The following is a 17062-nucleotide window of genomic DNA, read 5'->3' as shown; positions in this document are numbered from 1 at the left end:
CCGATTTGTATGTGTTAGCTGACAGATCCTACAAAGAACTAAGATACACTGGATTGTACTGGATGAGTCTGAAATTAGTGTTAAAGTGTGGTGCAGGACTTCAACACCTCATTCTTACTGTGCAGCCAATGTCAGGAGCACCAAAGCATTCCCTGTGACTTGCCCTTTGGGCAGTGTTGATAGGAGTGAGGCATTTTGGAAACTCTAAGGGAATCCTGTAGTAGTAGAGGCCAGACCTGGTACCTGCCTTAGAAACTGTTACAGGCTTTGGTTACATTTTGGACCTTTTGTAATGATTGTTAATCTGTATAGCAGAGTGCTTCTCTGTTAATTTTGGCCTATGTTATTAGAAATAAGATTATACCTTGAATATTTAGAATGTTTCCATCTCTGCACCAAAAGATGTACAGAGTTTTACAAGCTCTGAAGTGCTATAGAGAAACATTGCTTAGAGGAGGAAGGTGGAAGTGTAATTTTGTTGGTGTGTAAGTATGCATGGAAGCCTTGCGTCACCGGGACTTGGCCCTGTTCTTAGACCATCCTCTGTCCTTTCTCTGCCTATCCTGCTTCAAGAGTTCCAGCTGGCCCGCTGTGAGGCCAAGACCTATTTTGGAGTGCTGGCTGCAGGATTAAGCCAATTCTTATGTAACTGACTCAATCCTTAATGGCCATTCTTCTAAAACCTTTTTTTGTGTGTGTTGGGGAGGGTGAGGGTGTTGGGATGGGGGTGAATTTGAGGTTTAAAATTTAAGAGAAATAAGATGATGTGGTCTGCTTGCTCTCTGTTTAGACAGGCTTGAAGACCAATTGAATTTACGTGGAGGCCAGGCCAGAGAGTGGTAATTGATAACTTGTGTGCAGGCAAGCATTTATCCAGGCTGCGTTATCCAAATTGGTTTGTTAAAGTTCCAGGTTACGTTCTTACACAAAGAAAACATTCAGTAAACATGAGACAAGTTTAGGAAAAATTAATAAAAAGAAATCTGTCTTACACTCAAAGGAATGGTTTTCTTAATTTCATAATGAAGGATGTGTATGTGTGTGTATGTGTGTTTTCAATAAAAACTTTTCTCGAGAAGTAAGAGTTCTTCTAGCTGAATTCCAGGTTGTTGACTTCTGTCAGAGACCCCTATTCTGAGGAACTTTCAGGCTCAGCACAGTGGGTGGTAAGAAGTTGCTCTGTTTCCACACATATTCTCCCATGTTGAGTCTTCGCTCACTTTTCTAATGTTGGAATCCTTCCCTTGCTCCTGTGACTGCCCCTTTCAGGGATTTGAGAATAGCAAGAGGTGGTTATGGCCCCATGAAGGCCAGCGCCAAGACTGATGCTTGCCCCTTCAAGGAACAGGATAGGGCTCAGAGTGTGCTAGTAACTGCTGCTACTGGTGGATACGTGGTGGGGGTGTGGGTGTATATATGTGGAGTAGTGCTGAGTGGTGAAAGAAGGTGAAGCCATCAGAAGAGACCCTAATGATACAAAGCATGGGGCCTAGATGAGGAGGGGTCAGTTATCTTCCTGTAGGCTTGCCACTTAACAGTCCTGATGCTCTGGCTGTGTTAGCTTACCTGCCAGCCTCACCAACAGGGCTTGTGCCAGCCACCTTCGAGAAGTGACTGGAGTAAGGTTTTTTTCTAAGGCCTCTGTCTTTGGGAGAAGAGTGGAAATCTGGTAACCTGAGTGGGAGGCCTAGGCGCAGCCGACTAGTGATGAAGAGTATAGCCATTTTATGGGGGTGTTGGGGAGTCAGCTGGAAAGAGTAACAGCTCTGTTTACCTAGTAGTGGTACCACTGTTCCTGGGTATCACTGTAAAAGAGGGTGTTGGAGGCAAATCCGGAGCTAGTGTGAAGGTTCTTCCGTGGGACAACTTCAGTTTAAAGTGAAGAACTTCCTTCACAGCTCCCATGGAGCTGGTGAGGATTTATGCAGAGGCTTCAGATCAGTGGTCTTTGAGATGCTTTTCAAACACCTCAAGTGGTTTTTGTGGGGGTGCTGTCAGAGGTGGTAGGGCTAAGAGTTTGGGGTCCTGGTGTGGAGCACTGGGGGCTAGAGCTTTTTAGCCTGAAGGTGGCATGTTTTAGGGATGCTCATGATATGTCCAGAGTGGTTGAGCCTGGGGGAAGTTGGAGGTAGTGGGACTTTTAAAATAATCCATGTTTGAGGTGGGGCCGGGTAGGGGGATGAGCCAAATGAAGGGGTAAATGGCAGGTCTTGGTACTGGAGGAAGACAGAAGATTCAAAGTGACTAAAAATGATGCTTTTGGAAGTTGGGGAAGTTAACCTTGATGGGCTAATGACAAGGCAACTCAGTCCAGGCTTCAGGGGCCTGATGACATTTTACAGATTGGGCTTTTGATGTTAAGACTTCTGTATACCTGATGAATTTCAGTCGTTTTTCTTTAGTGGCTGTAACATCATTTCTAAGGTAAAATTATATATAATTCAGGTTGTAAAACAATATGCACCACTTCCTATATTTGGAAAGAACATGAAATATTTGCATAAATATCAAAAACTGGTGGGTGTTTCAAAATGAAATGGTTTCTTCCCAAGGTAGGATTGTGGGTGATTTCTGTTTGTAAATTTTTGCTTGTTTGTATTTTCTAAGATAATCTGTAATAAGCATTTTGGAATTTTGTAATGTTAGAAAAATTAGAAGTGTATTTTAAGAAGAATGGCTCCAAGGTTTCAAACTTAGAATAGAGGACATAATATGCGTGGACCTTCCAGTCTGCAGGAGTCAGTGCAGATGTTGGCAGGAGTCTGGATAAGATTAGAAAGATGTACAAAATAGAACTGAGAGATCCTGAAGCTACAGTTGGATGTGGAAGGAAACTGAGGGTCAGACTGTATTCCTGCTTTGGGAGTGAAGGATCATGTTTAGCTGTGTCAGGAAGAGGAAGTGGAAGCTTTGAATGAAACAAGGAGTGGCCAGAGAGGGAGGAGGGAAGTTTGAGAAGTGGCAGTGGCCAGCGGGGCTAGATGCTGTGGGGATGCTTTAGAAGGATGGGAGCTGGGCTTCATGGGAGTGTAGTGATGCTGCAGGTGGAGATTATTTGGACAGGAAGCTTGGTCTAGTTGAAATGAGGGATCAATGTGGGGAAGGAGGTTGGGCAGCATCCTAGGCCCACTGTCCTGTGTGCAAATGGGGATAGTTTCCACCAGTTACCTGGAGTCCTCGCCTGGGAAGTTCTCCCTTGCCTGTGGCTGAAGCAGCCCTGGGCTCTGACCCTCAATACCTTGGTTCTCTTTGAGTTGGATACTGCTATTTGGAGCACATGTCTTAAGTGTAGACATGAAGGAGGTGATCTTTTGAGCAGCAGGCTAGAAGGCAAAATGGAAAAATGGCGATGTTGTAGTAGGGGCAACACTTCCAGGACGATAAAGGGGGGGTAGTAAATTTCTAGGGCATCAGGGAAGGGAAGACCTCAGATGATGTGAGAACAGGACAGAATACTTTCCAGCTCTAATAACCATAAACAAATGCCAGGCCAATCCTGACTTTGTCACTCCAGTTTTGACACATGTTGTAAGGTCAGGGAGGGAGAATAAGGGAAGCACTTACTTCTAACTTGGGATTTGCCAGGTTCGAGGACAACAAGAATAATAATAAAAAAACATGGAGAGCTGTGTTTTGGGTCTTTCCCATTAGTTGTGCCTGTATTTACATCCTTTGAAGGCCAGGTGGACTTGTAAGATTTGGAGTCCTGGATCAATGGAGGGAGAGAAAGCACTTAAAATACTTCTCTTAATAAGTAAGCAGACCCTTGGCCGGTATAGGCATTGTTTTTTCTGCATGCACTTTTTTTTTTAAAACACCTTTATTGTGGTATGGTTCCTATACTGTAAACTATGCATATTTCAGATGTACAGTTTGATGAATTTTGATGTATACACTCATGAAACCACCACCACAATCAAGATAACATTTCCATCACTCCCCAAGATGCGCAATTTTCGAATTCCGAATTTATCCCTTCCCATCCTCTACCTCCTGGTGACCATGTTTATTCTCTATGTCTGTGAGTCTGTTTCTGTTTTGTAGATAAGTTCATTTGTGTCCTTTTTAAAAAAAATATTCTACATATAAGCGATATCATACGGCATTTCTTCCTTTCTGGCTTACTTCAGTTAGAATGACGATCTCCAAGTCCATCTATGTTGCTACAAATGGCATTTTATCCTTTTTATGGCTGGCTGAGTAGTATTCCATTGTATATATTTGTATACACACACACACACACACACTTAATATGTACACATACACACATGACATCTTTATCCAGTCATCTGTTGATGGACATTGAGGTTGCTTCCATGTCTTGGCTATTGTATGTAGTGCTGCTGTGAACTTTGGGGTGCATGTGTCTTTTTGAATTATATTTTCTCCAGGTATATACCCAGGAATGGGATTGCTGGATCATACGGTAAGTCTATTTTCTACATGTACTTTTAACATTAAAAATTTATTTTATTTTATTTTATAATTGAAGTACAATCAGTTACAATGTGTCAGTTTCTGGTGTACAGCACAATGTCCTAGTCATGCATATACATTCATTTTCATATTCTCTCATTAAAGGTTATTACAAGATAATGAACATAGTTCCCTGGGCTATACTGAAGAAACTTTAAAATCTACTTTTATATGTAGTGGGTAACATTTGTAAATCTCAAACTCCCCAAATTTATCCCTTCCCACCCTCTTTCCCCGGTAACCATAAGATTGTTACTACATCTGCGAGTCTGTTTCTGTTTTGTAGGTGAGTTCAGTGTCCTTTTCTTTAAGATTCCACATATGAGTGATATATGGTATTTTCTTTCTCTTTCTGGCTTACTTTACTTAAAATGACGATTTCTAGGTCCATCCATGTTGCTCCAAAAGGCATTATTTTATTCTTTTTTTATGGCTGAGTAACATTTAAAATAGACTGGTTTACTGTTCAGTCAAGACTCGGCTATATCCTTGGGGGAGAGAAAGCTGGAAACACTTGGAAAATCATCTCAATGGCTCAGCTTCCAAGATGTAAATCCCAGCAAAGCATTTATGAGGATGAGCTGGATCAGTAGATGTTCCAGAAAAGGTTGGCCCAAATGATAAGTAGCTTTCAGCAATGCCAGTGGGCAGTCTTCTAGGACACAAGTGAGAATGCCCTGAGGACCAGGGGGGCTGCATGGGATAGAGATCAGACAATTATGGAAGCCCCTTGAGTGAGGGGTCTTTGCTCTGTGACTGGTCCTGTCCGTGTCCATCCTACACCCTTCAGCTGAAAGATGAACTCTGCCTAGTTCTCAACTACACCATGCAGCCAGCGTGAAGGATGGAATACCTGAATATACACGTGCAACATTTGCAGTGAATAAAAAACAACATAAGAACTATACTTGAAACCACATGTAACTCTCCACTTTGTGGATGAGGAAAGGGCCAAAGCAGGCAAAGCTCACAGAGCAGGTGGTTGGCAAAGCCAGAAATCCTGAGTCCAGCTACTTTGAAGAACGTTAATCTTGTGGGAAGCTATGTGCCTAGAATATGGGGCTTTTTGCCCTCCAAAACAATCGCTCTGCATACAGCATGATTTGAGGTAGAGCTGGCTCTCTAGGAATCCCATGGCCCTCCTCCAGCTAGTTCTGATTTGGTGTGTGAGCTGCAGTGTTAAAGCTGCCACGTGAGGGCGGCATCACTCTTCCTTTGCCTGGGGTCAGTCTTTACTCCATGGGGAGTCCCAGACTTCAGAGAATGCAGACGTCCATCTCTTCTCCTTCGGGGAAGGTAAGAGCAAAGCAAGTGTGGTTTATATAGGGGTGGGGAGTGGTAGGTACAAACTATTGGGTGTAAGACAGGCTACAGGGACGTATTGTACAAGGGGAATATAGCCAATATTCTGTAATAACTGTAAATGAAGTGTAACCTTTAAAAATTATATTTAAAAAAAAAAAAGACAAGTGTGGTTTAACGGAAGCCCCAAGCTACAAAGCAGAGACTTTTATGGACTTGTGCTGTAAACCCTAAGGTCTTACCACTCAAGGTGTGGTATCACTTGTTATAAAAGAATATTGGACTGACCCCAGATTTTGGGTAAGTACTGAGCCCAGTGCTCAAACTCAGCTGGGGCTCTTGCTAAAAGGCAGATTCTGATTCCATATGTCAGGGAAGGGCTTGAGAGACTAGAGTTCTAACAAGCTCCCCAGGTGATGCTGATCTTTTTGACTTGTAAACACTTAACCTCTAGGGGCCTCAGTTTCATCTGTGATCACACCAGTCCTGCTCATCACATGAAATAACGGATGTAGAAGACATTCAAGACAAGGGATAAAGGTATTGTGAGCACCAGGCATGTAACTTGCCTTTTTAAGCCCCACTAACAGAGCAAGGAGCAGCTGACCCAGGTATAAGCAGTCCCAGGCTGTGGAGGAAAGTTTTTTATCCTTATCTTGACAATAGCCCAGATTCCTGAGGAACAATGTTGAGTACAGCCTAAGGAGCAGAGAGGCACTGACCTCCTCCTGGGACAGATAGTAACTAGCTACTGGGTTGGGGAGGAAGTGTTGATTCTTGCCCCTAGACTGCACATGAATCCACCCTACCTAGTGCCAGAGGCTCCACCACTCCTTTTGGCTTGATTCAGTGTGATCCCATTGGTAGCCCCAGAAGGGTGCTGGCACTGACCTCTGTAGAGGGTAGGGTCTCCAGCTATGGATAGAGAGTCCCAGGAAGCAGCTGTACGACTCTCTGAATCCTGGACTTCTGCTGCAGCTTCAGAAAGACTGAGGTAAATGTGAGCCTGCAGACAGCTAGTTGAGTGTCCTCTCCTTATCCTATGGTAAATATCCCGGTTTTGAGTGGTATGAAAGACACAAGGTTCCCTGGTGTATGGGGGACCCTTGGTCTTCTCCACTCATCCCTTTAAAGAGGACTGCCTCCTGCTATTGCCCACCCTCTATGACTTCTGTCTTGGCCAGCTTGTTTTCCGGATTTCTGTAATGCCAAATCAGGAGAATGGGTACAAGAGACTGAACTAAAGTGGCAGGGGAGAGAGTGGTGAGGAGGACCACTGTGGATCAGCCCCTGGGCTCCTTTGAGGTAAAGCAGTGGCTCAGCTCTGCCTCTAAAAACCTTGGGGAGCTTGTGAAAATCCAGGTTGCTGGGCCTACCTTCAGAGTTTTTATTTCACCTGTAGTGGGGGCCAAAGATTTGCATTTCTATCAAGTTCCCAGGTGATATTGATGTTCTGGCGCTAGAGAACCTGGGTAATGGGGAAAGGGGAAACACATGAGGCTGTTGATTAACATAATAAACAGCTGAAGGTGAACGTGGTTGTGGGCCAGGATATAAAGGGAGAGACTTGAATACAATTGTGGGGAGGAGGAGATGTGAATGCAGCATTCCTTTGGAAATGCTGACTCAAGTTTGGAATTTCTCTGAGACTACTTGTGACTGCAGGACTATGTGTCTCTGAATACTACATCTGGTTTACGCTGGCTCTGGGGTGAACTGGGCTAGATGGACTTGCCCTGAGTTGTAGTCAGCAGTGTGTGGGGCTGTTCTTTAGGACTGGCCTTTGGCTTATCTCCGTGGTGTCCTGTTTCCCGGGCCCTCACAAGGTAGGTAAGTCTGTGATTTCTTTCTCTCTGTGCGTCTTTTTCCCAATCTGAGAGCTTCTCCAGGGTGGAGAACCACTTGCTAAGCTGAGTTCCCTTCTGGAACTGGGCCCACAGGCTCCAGAGCCCACCTTCAGGTCGGCACACCCCTGTCTACCCACCTCCTCAAACTGGAGGAAATATCTGGCTTCAAGGGGTCCTCACAGTTCAGGGAAAGGCCTCAGTATCTCGATGTTCCCAGGTGAGACATAAAGTCACACAATTTCCATTAAATTAGACTCAGTTCCTTAGCCTGCTCCACACAGCTTTTAAGGACACTTTAAAAATAAGCCCTGAATTGGAACGAACTCATCAAGCAGCACTATCTGTTAATGAAATTGCTTCCTGTTAATTTGAGTTTACAAAATAAATGGTTCCTGACAATCTGGCACTGCTGTGATGGTGCCCACCTCCCAGAGTAGGCTGTCAGTAGTGGGAGACCTCCCAGCCATGGCAGCCGCCTGAGGGGACTCGGGGGTTTCAACAGGTGAGGAGCCTGGACTTCATTTGCTGGCTCCTTGGTCCCTTCCACAAACATTCTCTGAGTAGCCATGGGGCTCTTCCCTGGCCTGGGGATGCAAATATCAGCAGTGCCCAGAGCTGTCTTAATGTAGCCCTTCAGCTACTGCGGGGGTGGGGAGATGTACTAGAAATGAAAAGATAATTGACAATCAATACACAAGGTAGGATGGGAGCTGAGAAGTAACAGGTGAGTGGGTAGTGGCTGCATAAGTGAGTGAAGAAAGAGGGTTTGATCAGGGAGCCCTAGACGGAGGGAGGGCTTGACGGAAGGTGCAGAAATCAACAAATGGCTCAGGGTGGAAGTGCTGGCAGATAGTGGCCAGACATAAGGGGTGGGGCCAGTGGGTGGAGTCACATAAAATACCCCTCCCCATGCCCCTATTTTGCAGTCATTTTATATGGGAGTTCAGGGCCTTTTGAAGTTGAAGATAATACACTCCATCAGAGATGAGGGTAAGAAAGGTCAGATTATAGGAAGGGCCACAGGGACCCATGAGAGGTTCTATAAAGCAAGCTGGAATTTGACCTGGTGATACAGGACATAGGAGGAACACATCCTCACCCTGTCCCATGCAGCTTGAGGACACCTGGGTGTGTGCATGGAGATAGCAGGCCCTCAAGCCTGCAATGCCTTGGCCCCAAGCACCTTTGCCTGAGTGTGGTCATGGACAGGCAGGATAAAGGACCAGGTGGGTCAACAGGTGTCTCAGGTCTGGGGAGTGGTCTGTGGCTACAAATCCAGCCTCTGGGCCTGTGCTGATGCCTGGCACCCATGCAAGCAGCATCCCGGGGGAGGTCCAAAGTACTTGGGGAGGGAATTTCTGGGGCTTGAAGCCCTTGTATCTTTCACATGAGATGAAAAGGGACTTAATTTTCTCCTGAGGGTGTTGATAAGCCCTGATAAGTTTTAAAGTGAGGACAGCAGTTTGTCTGATTTGCATTGTAGAGAGATCAGCTGTTTCTGGGGAAGGGTGAGGAAGGCAAGACTGGAGCAGGGAGGCTGGTGAGGAGCCCTGTGAAGCTAAGTAGGTGGTTGGCTGCTGTGGGGCCGGGGCAGAGCGCCTCTGTCTCTGGGAGACAGTGATAGTGATCCTGGGGCTGGGTGGTTCACTAAGGAGGGTGGCCAGGTCTCTGTGGTTAAGGGGGATGACATGTGCTGAGTAGAATCGGAGGGAATCTGCTTTTTAGGAAAAACACAGTCTCATACGTTAAGAAAGGCGCACACAAGTTCAGGGTGGGGATCCCGTGAGCCACAAGGAGAATACATGGTCTGGGATGTGTTTTCTCTCACAACCCTCACCTCTTCCCACTCCTGGCCCTTCTGGCAGGGGGAGTTGAGGGTGACAGGATGAGGGCTGGGGGCTCTGCAGGAGGAGAGGCCTTTGTGAAGATGCTGGTGGCTTGGTGAAGATGGCGAGGGGGGCTTAGGCCGCAGGGGCCTCTGGGGTGCTCACTCGAGGACATGCTGGCCATTTGTTGTCCTTGTTCACCCACACTCCCGAATTTTTCAACATCCAGTATAAAGTGTGATTGGCTGAGATTTCTCCCCGACTCAATTGCAGGGATCAAAGTCATTCCCTGGCCTCCTGGCAAGTGGGTGACCTCAGCTTTTCTCTGAAGTGAGTGGGAAAGAGGAACACTTGCCCTGGAACTTGGAGAGAACGTGGGGGTGTCGGGCGTCATGGTTGGTGTTCCCAGCTGGAGAACAGGTAGACATAGGACAGTGTTCTTCTGCTTGGCCCTCTCCCCCGACTCCTAGTGGACCTTCATGGCCATCAGTGGCTGTCTTCTCCTGGTGAAAAGGTGGGTTGGTGTTTTTGCTTTCTTCTCACACTGGACTCTTGGGGAACAAGCCATGCAGTGTTTTTAGGAGCTTCTGTGCAGGTTCTGGTGATGCCTGCTTCATGCTACTTTTGAGCCTCTTCTCATTTCATAGATGTACCTGGTGGTGGTTAACCACCAGGTGATTCTTTTCAGCCCGATTTGTGTTAAAATTGCCCAGTTAACAACTTCACGCAAAGCATGGGACCATGTGCACACCTTTGCAGGGCCTGGAGGAGGCCTATGTTGGTGGGCCTGCTTCTGCCCTGTTGGTGTCCCAGTGACAGTGGGTGTATTTGCCTCCTGGGGCTGCTGTAACAGAGCCCCTTATGCCGGGGGCTTACACAACTGAATGACTCTCATAGTTCTGGGGGTCAGAGGTCTGAAGTCAAGGTGTGGGCAGGGTTGGTTCCTTGTGAAGCTGTGGCAGAGAATCTGTGCCTCCCTCCTGGCTTCGGGTGGCCTTGGGCATTCCTTAGCTCATGGATGGCGTTCACCCTGTGTCTTCCCTCTAAGTGTGTGTCTCTGTCCAAATTCCCTGTTTTCATAAGGACGTCAGTCATACTGGCTGCGCTCAGAGACCTCCACACTCAGGGTGGTTTGGCTCAGGGTGTCTGGGGTTGTCCTGTGAGCAGGCAGGCCCAGGAGCGGGTCTGTCCGGAAGGGTCTCTGGGCTTGAACAAAGGTGCCAAGAAACTGTTGTTGAGGGTCCTGGTTTGGGGAACTCCACTATCCCAGGTCCCCTTTTCTCCTCCTTCCTCCCTCCCCTCTTTCCACATCCTCTTCCTCCAATCCTCCAGGGGCAGTTGTGTGAGGAGGCACAGGATGTGAGCTATGTGAACAACTTGGTTGCACAGTAGGGGGCTTGCTGGAGTCCCTGCTGTGGGTGGCCTAGGGAAATTCCAGAGAACCAGGTATAACCCTAAATACTAATCACACCCAAATGTGCAAGAACTTCACCTTCCTAGTTGGCCCATATAAATGTGCCAAGAATTGGGCTGATTTGGGTTCTAGAAGTGTGGGAGGGGCCAGTCTGCTGGTGCAGGTTTGAGTCACCTAAAGTAAGAAACTCCAGAGGGCAGGGACGGTGACCCCCTATTACTGATACTCCAGGATGGTCAGAGGTGAGCCCTGGGGGCCTGTCTGCTGCTGCACTGTGTGCCAGTGCTTTTCTAGATGTCCCTGGGATGCAGAGTAATTACCAGGGTACCCACTCCACATGTAGCCTTGGCTTCAGAGATATGGGACAAAATGGCAGACGTGGAATTTCAGATGTAGATCTCGCAGCATTTTACATTTGTGAGTGACAATAAAAGGGAAGGTTGGAATTGTATCTGCAGTTCCCAACCACAAGCCATAATTTTACACACTCAAACATCTGTTTTAAGATCATAGCAGAGACTGTCGGGTAATTGGCTCCCTTTGTCCTGGATCCATCAGTTAGGCCCCATCAACTTTATTATAAATTCTCAGGGATTTATTAGTAAACAACATTTGGGGAGCCTGACGCTGCCACAGTACAGCCAGGGAGCACAAAGTACCTGAGTGTGGTGGCCTACCTCTCAGTGCATTCCCAGGTGGCCTGAGGGCTTCTAAACCAGGGGAACTGCAGGGCAGGAGCAGGGGAGAGAAGCTCAATGGTGCAGCTCCTTGGGAAGGAGGCACTGTATAGGAAGGGTGGTTTCCGCAGCCTGAAGCACTCTGGGATCTGGTGCACTGGAGATCTGGGTGCAGAGATGTCTGGGAGGGCCTGGAGGCTGAGGGAGAAGGTAGAAGGCTTTGGAACTGGATAGGTCTGACCTCGGTCCCAACCCTACCATACACCTGCTGGGTGACTCTGGGCAAAATATTTCAGTTTTCTGTGCCTTAGTTTTCTCATCTGTGTAATGGAGATGATAATAGTCCTGCCTGCTGGGATGATGATGAGTAACAAGAATATAGCATTCTAGGAACACAGAGATCCCCATAAGTGGGATATTAGTACAGGAAAGTGAAGAGAGAAGGCTGAATGAAAGAGCTGGGGGGCAGATGGCTGTCTGCAGGAGCATTTGAGGGCACTGAGTATGGTGGGTAGAAAGCTGCTTCACTCATGGTTCCACGTGGCTATCTTCCTTAAGGCAGGTGTGGGCCTGTGTTGGAGAGTGAGAAGGTGCCGACTGCACACTGCTGTCCATCTGTATTGCAGGGCCCCTCCTGGCTTATCGGGGCCTTCTCCTAGCTGTCATGTTGCTCCCCTAGTGGTTTGCTCAGGCCCTTCATCTACTTTCCGGCCTAGCCACCTTACTTTAACTCCTATAGGAGTGGAGGTGCTGAGCAAGGCCCAGAAGGAGCTGTGGTTGGGTGCAGGGGAACTGAGGGAGGTGGTCCTCAATGTCCTGTGTCCTGGGGTTCCTCTCTGTGTCTACTTGGGGTGTTCCCAGGACACAGGGATGGCAGGGACCCAACAGGTCTGCAGGCCTGCTCACCAAGATTGGAGGTGCTGTAGCGGAGAGGGAGGTGCTGGCTTGGGGCTTCTCTTTTGGCCCATTGGCCTTGACACAGCTCATCTGGACCTGTCTGGATGAGCTGGAACTGGGGCAATTCACAGCTGTTCCTAGCCTGGGCTGGAGACAGGCTCAACTTTTCCCATCATGACTGGGAGCTCCAATGTGGCCTCCTTGGTGGTGAGAAATTCCTGACTTCAGTCTGCTCCAGGGCACACTATCTTGTTTAACCCTTGCAGGTAGATTGTCTCCTTAACCCATTTCACAAACAAGATAGTGTGTGTCACTTAGCACCTATTAAGTGCTAAATAAACGTTAACTCTTTCTTATTCCTCAGGTGACATGAGGCATATTGGCCTTCAGTGTGAGATATATGCACCTGGGTCTCGGTTGTGAAAAGATCCTCTAGGTGAGGCATAAACAATACAGATTCTGGAGTCAGTTCAGATCCTGTCTCTGTGACCTTGGGAACACCACTCACCCTGTCTGAGGCTCTTTCTCCTCTTCCACAAAACAGGCGTAAGAACCTGTTTGTGAGAATTAGATGAAGCGTGCTCAGTAAGTGCCTGGCTCAGTGAATGTCAGTTTTATTGTAATGAATATGTTTATTCACATTAAGGGAACGATTGTTTCCTGAGCCCTGTTCCTCCACCTTCATGTCTCCTAGGCTCAGTGCCTTAATGTACTTGGGGTGATTGAGGAGACAAACCCTGTCAGCATGTAGCACAGGCAGTGAGGATGGGCTGAGGCCAGAAAATGCATCCCAGATTTCCCTGTGATCTGTATACATTCTGTATTTTTCTGACCTTACCTCTAAACTACCAAAGAAAACCTTGGATCTCACAGCACAGGACTGTGGTTGTAATTAGTTTTCAGGTACTTGCAGGTCTGGGAGGGAAAAGACAGTTTTTACCCCAAATGGGAAATGGGTGGCAAGAGGGGCCAGCTTGGCAGGGAGCTTGGGCCACATTGTCCACCAGCTGGATTCTGAGGTACCTTCACTGGTAGCAGGGGCTCCAGTCTCACTGGAGAAGGGAACCTGCGCTCCGTCTCTCACACTGGGGCGGGCTCTATACCATTCTCCATCAACAATAGGCTTTATCTTATGTGAGGGCCCTTATCCCCAAGGGCCCAGAAAGTGCCAGGCCCCCCACTCCCCGGCATATGAGGAAATGGCACTCAGGGTCAGGGCCCCGCCCTTCCCCCCGCTTCCACCAGTGGAAGTCAGAGCCTCACTCACCTGGCTCAGCGCATGCTCTGCTTACCCTGGACTGATTTTTCATGTACTTTGAATCAAACCCTCCCTCTTTGACGGGAGATCTGGATCTGGCCTCTCCTGCAGCTCCAGTTGTCCCCACTGCCCTCCTCTTGCTCTGGACTCCAGCCTCAGTAGCCCTCCTTCCGTTCCCTGACCACGCCCATGATTGGTTTTGCACCTGGGGTTTGTGCACAGTTTATGCTGCCTGGCAGGCTGTCTCAGGTGCTCCCAAGCTCCTGGATCACTTCCTCAGTCTCTGTCCCTCCTCAGACAGGCTGTCCTTAGCTCCTCTAAGTAAAATGGCTCCTGCCGGTTGCTATTTCCTGTCACTCTGTTTGTCTCCTCCACCATCGTCTCACAAGAGATACAGAGTAACAGGGTTGAGAGAGAGGGCTTAAAACCAGACACAACTGTGTTTATTTTTCTGACCCTCCATTTACTGGGCCTGTGTGACCTTGGATGCATTTTTTAATCCCTCTGTGCCTCCTATGTAAAGTGGAGATAGTAATAAAACTTTCCTTCTAGAATTAGGTGAATTAATACATGTAAAATACTGAGAAAAGTGCCTACCATTAGAGTCAGCACCTAGGAAATGTAAGCTATTATGTTTATTATCACAGTCTGTCCTTGTCTTGTTGGCTGGTGTCATAGCCATTAGGCTATAAGCTCCAGGAGGGCAGATACCATGTCTGACCTGTTCATTGCTGTGTTGCAGTGGCTGTGACACACCCAGGGTATCACAGGTGGTCCATAAATGCTCCTTGAATAAACCAACAGTACCAAGGCCGTCTGAGTGGGCAGCAAGCTGGGCTTCAGGTGAAAGAGGCCTGTTCCAGGGCCTGAACTTTGTTCACTCTGCACTGACATTCCTAGATAAAAACATTCCAAATTGTTTAAACTCAACTATTCTGGTTCAATTTTATGCCTTCCCTCAGGAAAATAATTTATAAAGTGAAATAAAAGGGTGTCCTTCTTTGCCAACTCAAGCTTCCGCTACAGCAGGAGAGTGGCTTGGTCACCAGTGGTGGGGGGGGTGTGGGGAGTGGGAACAGCAGGGCAGGCTGGTCCTTGCCTTCTCTTCCCTTCGTACATCACAAAGATTATCTGTCCCAACAAAAGAGCTGGGGTGGGAAGCGTGGAGGGGGAGGTCTGCCTTGTCCCCGCCCCTCTGGTGCTAGGATTCCCATGGGCTCTGAAAAAGGCCTGGCCTTTCCCTGGTGTCCACTCCAACCCAGTCTGGTGCTTTGGTCCTGGAACAGCAGTGGGGAGGGGGCACTTGGACAAGGGTGCAGGGGAGTTTGGGGAATGCCCTCAGGGTGTGCCCAGTCCATGTGGGGGAATATAAGATGTTGACATCTGCCATGTAGGCAGGAGGTGAGACAGGCAGCTGAGCCCACTTGGGTACCTCATTCTGGATAGTTCATGTAACCTCTGAGAGCCTAGGTCTTGTATGTAAGATGGATGTGGGAATTCTGTTGTCTTCTCCCCTTCCCCGCACAATACCAGGACCTGTGATTCCACAGTTTAGGAAATATTTAGGCAGGTGAGCTGGAGTCTCACTCTGGGTGGCACCTCTGCCCCTCATCACTGACACCCTCAAAGCTTCCACACAGACTTGGGGGCAGAGAATTCCTCCCAGAGAAGGAAACACCACACAATTCTCTACCTATTCTGAAAATTCTCTTAACAGCCCTGGCCTTCTTTCTCTAGGCAGGGCGGTTAACAGGGTGGATAAGGAGGGCCTGCTTGGCCATATCTTAAAAGTGGGCAGAGGTGGTCTCTTTGAAGTGTGTGGGCCTTACTTCACAGTATCCTGAGCTTGGGTCTCAGCTCAAACTCGAACACAGGCAGATTCCATTGACATCATGTCTTCCTCTCCCCAGGACATTGGCCTGTTCCGGGAACAATTCTTTTGGGGGCTTCTCCTCCTTCTCCATGGCCTGGCTGGACACCTTTATCTGAGAAGGCAGCTCTGAGAAGTGCCAACTGCACCAGACCTTCACTCCCCACGTTTACTCAGTACCTGCTATCAACCAGACAGTTTCTGCCCCCTGAGCCTGAAGTACAAGGGCAGAGGGTTCGAAGTGGGTCTGGTTGGGGTGAGAAGAGTGAAGCTCAGGCCTTGACCCTCCCTGCCTCTTGTCTGCTCTGAACCACCATCCCTGAGGCTTAGGTGCTGCTGGTCTGTGTCCAAATCGCCTCGTTACTGATGGGGCCACAGCCTCATTTGTGTGATTTATGTCTAATAGTTTCCTGGTTTATACCTTTCCTCAGCAGTTTAATAATGATCCATAAACCTGTCTCTCTGGACTTAGATATGGAAAGTCTGAGCCTCTGGGGACCACTTTGATTTTACAAATTTTGTAAAGTAACTGGGGATTTAAACTCTATCCTGGCTGGCAGATACTCACACATATTTCTTTGACTCTCAGCTCATCAGGTACCAGTGTCCAGCATGTTCTCAAATATTTTGTTTTCTTTCTTTTTTATATTAACTTTTTTTTTTTATCTGGGGATTGAATGCAGGACCTTGTTCACGATAAGCATGCACTGGACCACTGAGCTGTACCCTCCCACCTCAGATACTTTGTGATCATCCTTTATGTGCATGAGTAGGTTGAGTCAGGGACTGTGGTGGTGGCTGGGTTGTGTCCTCCTCATTTGCTCCAGGCCCATATGCTGGGCTCTGGTAGGTCCCTTGGGTCCTGCTGACTTGGGCGAGGTCCTCCTACTGGTTCTAAAGGCATGGTCATCTCTCCCTGGAGCCCCTTCCTTGGGTATTTCAGATCCAAGCATGTGATCCTGAACTTATACAGAAGTAAAAGAAAGGTCCATCTTTTTCATATTTTCTTCAGTTGAGGGGGTGTAGTACAGCTGACCTGCTGTCCTCCTGCCACTCTTCCTTGTTTGTAGGAGAGGAGCTTTTGATTTTGATTTATTGCTTGCATCTTCATTGCACCCAGGTTGAATCATAAGGGACAGAGCTGGTCACATAACTAGGCTTGGCCTCTGGGTTAAGTTGTCATGCATGGTCATTTTTTTCTCAAGACAAGTCCTCTCCTGGGAGACACCTCAGTGTCTCAGTGGGTGGACACCAAGCTCATTTTACTATATTGTCAAGCTTGCTGGTCATGAGCCCAGCCAGGCTTAACCTTGAAAGATCTCCCCTTGCACATGGATTTTTCTGGGGATTGTTGAGGGAAACAACTCTGAAGGCTGCTGAATGGCCTGCAGGTTGAGGGTTGCATGTGGGGTGTGCACAGACAAGGGCAGATGGAGCTGCCCATGGATGGGTAGGTGGTTTTGGTTTAGTGGACCCCAAACTTCTGAGAGAGAAG

This window comes from Vicugna pacos, chromosome 3 (assembly GCF_048564905.1).
Source record: "Vicugna pacos chromosome 3, VicPac4, whole genome shotgun sequence".
Lineage (NCBI taxonomy): Eukaryota > Metazoa > Chordata > Mammalia > Artiodactyla > Camelidae > Vicugna > Vicugna pacos.
This window is presented reverse-complemented; position numbering follows the sequence as displayed.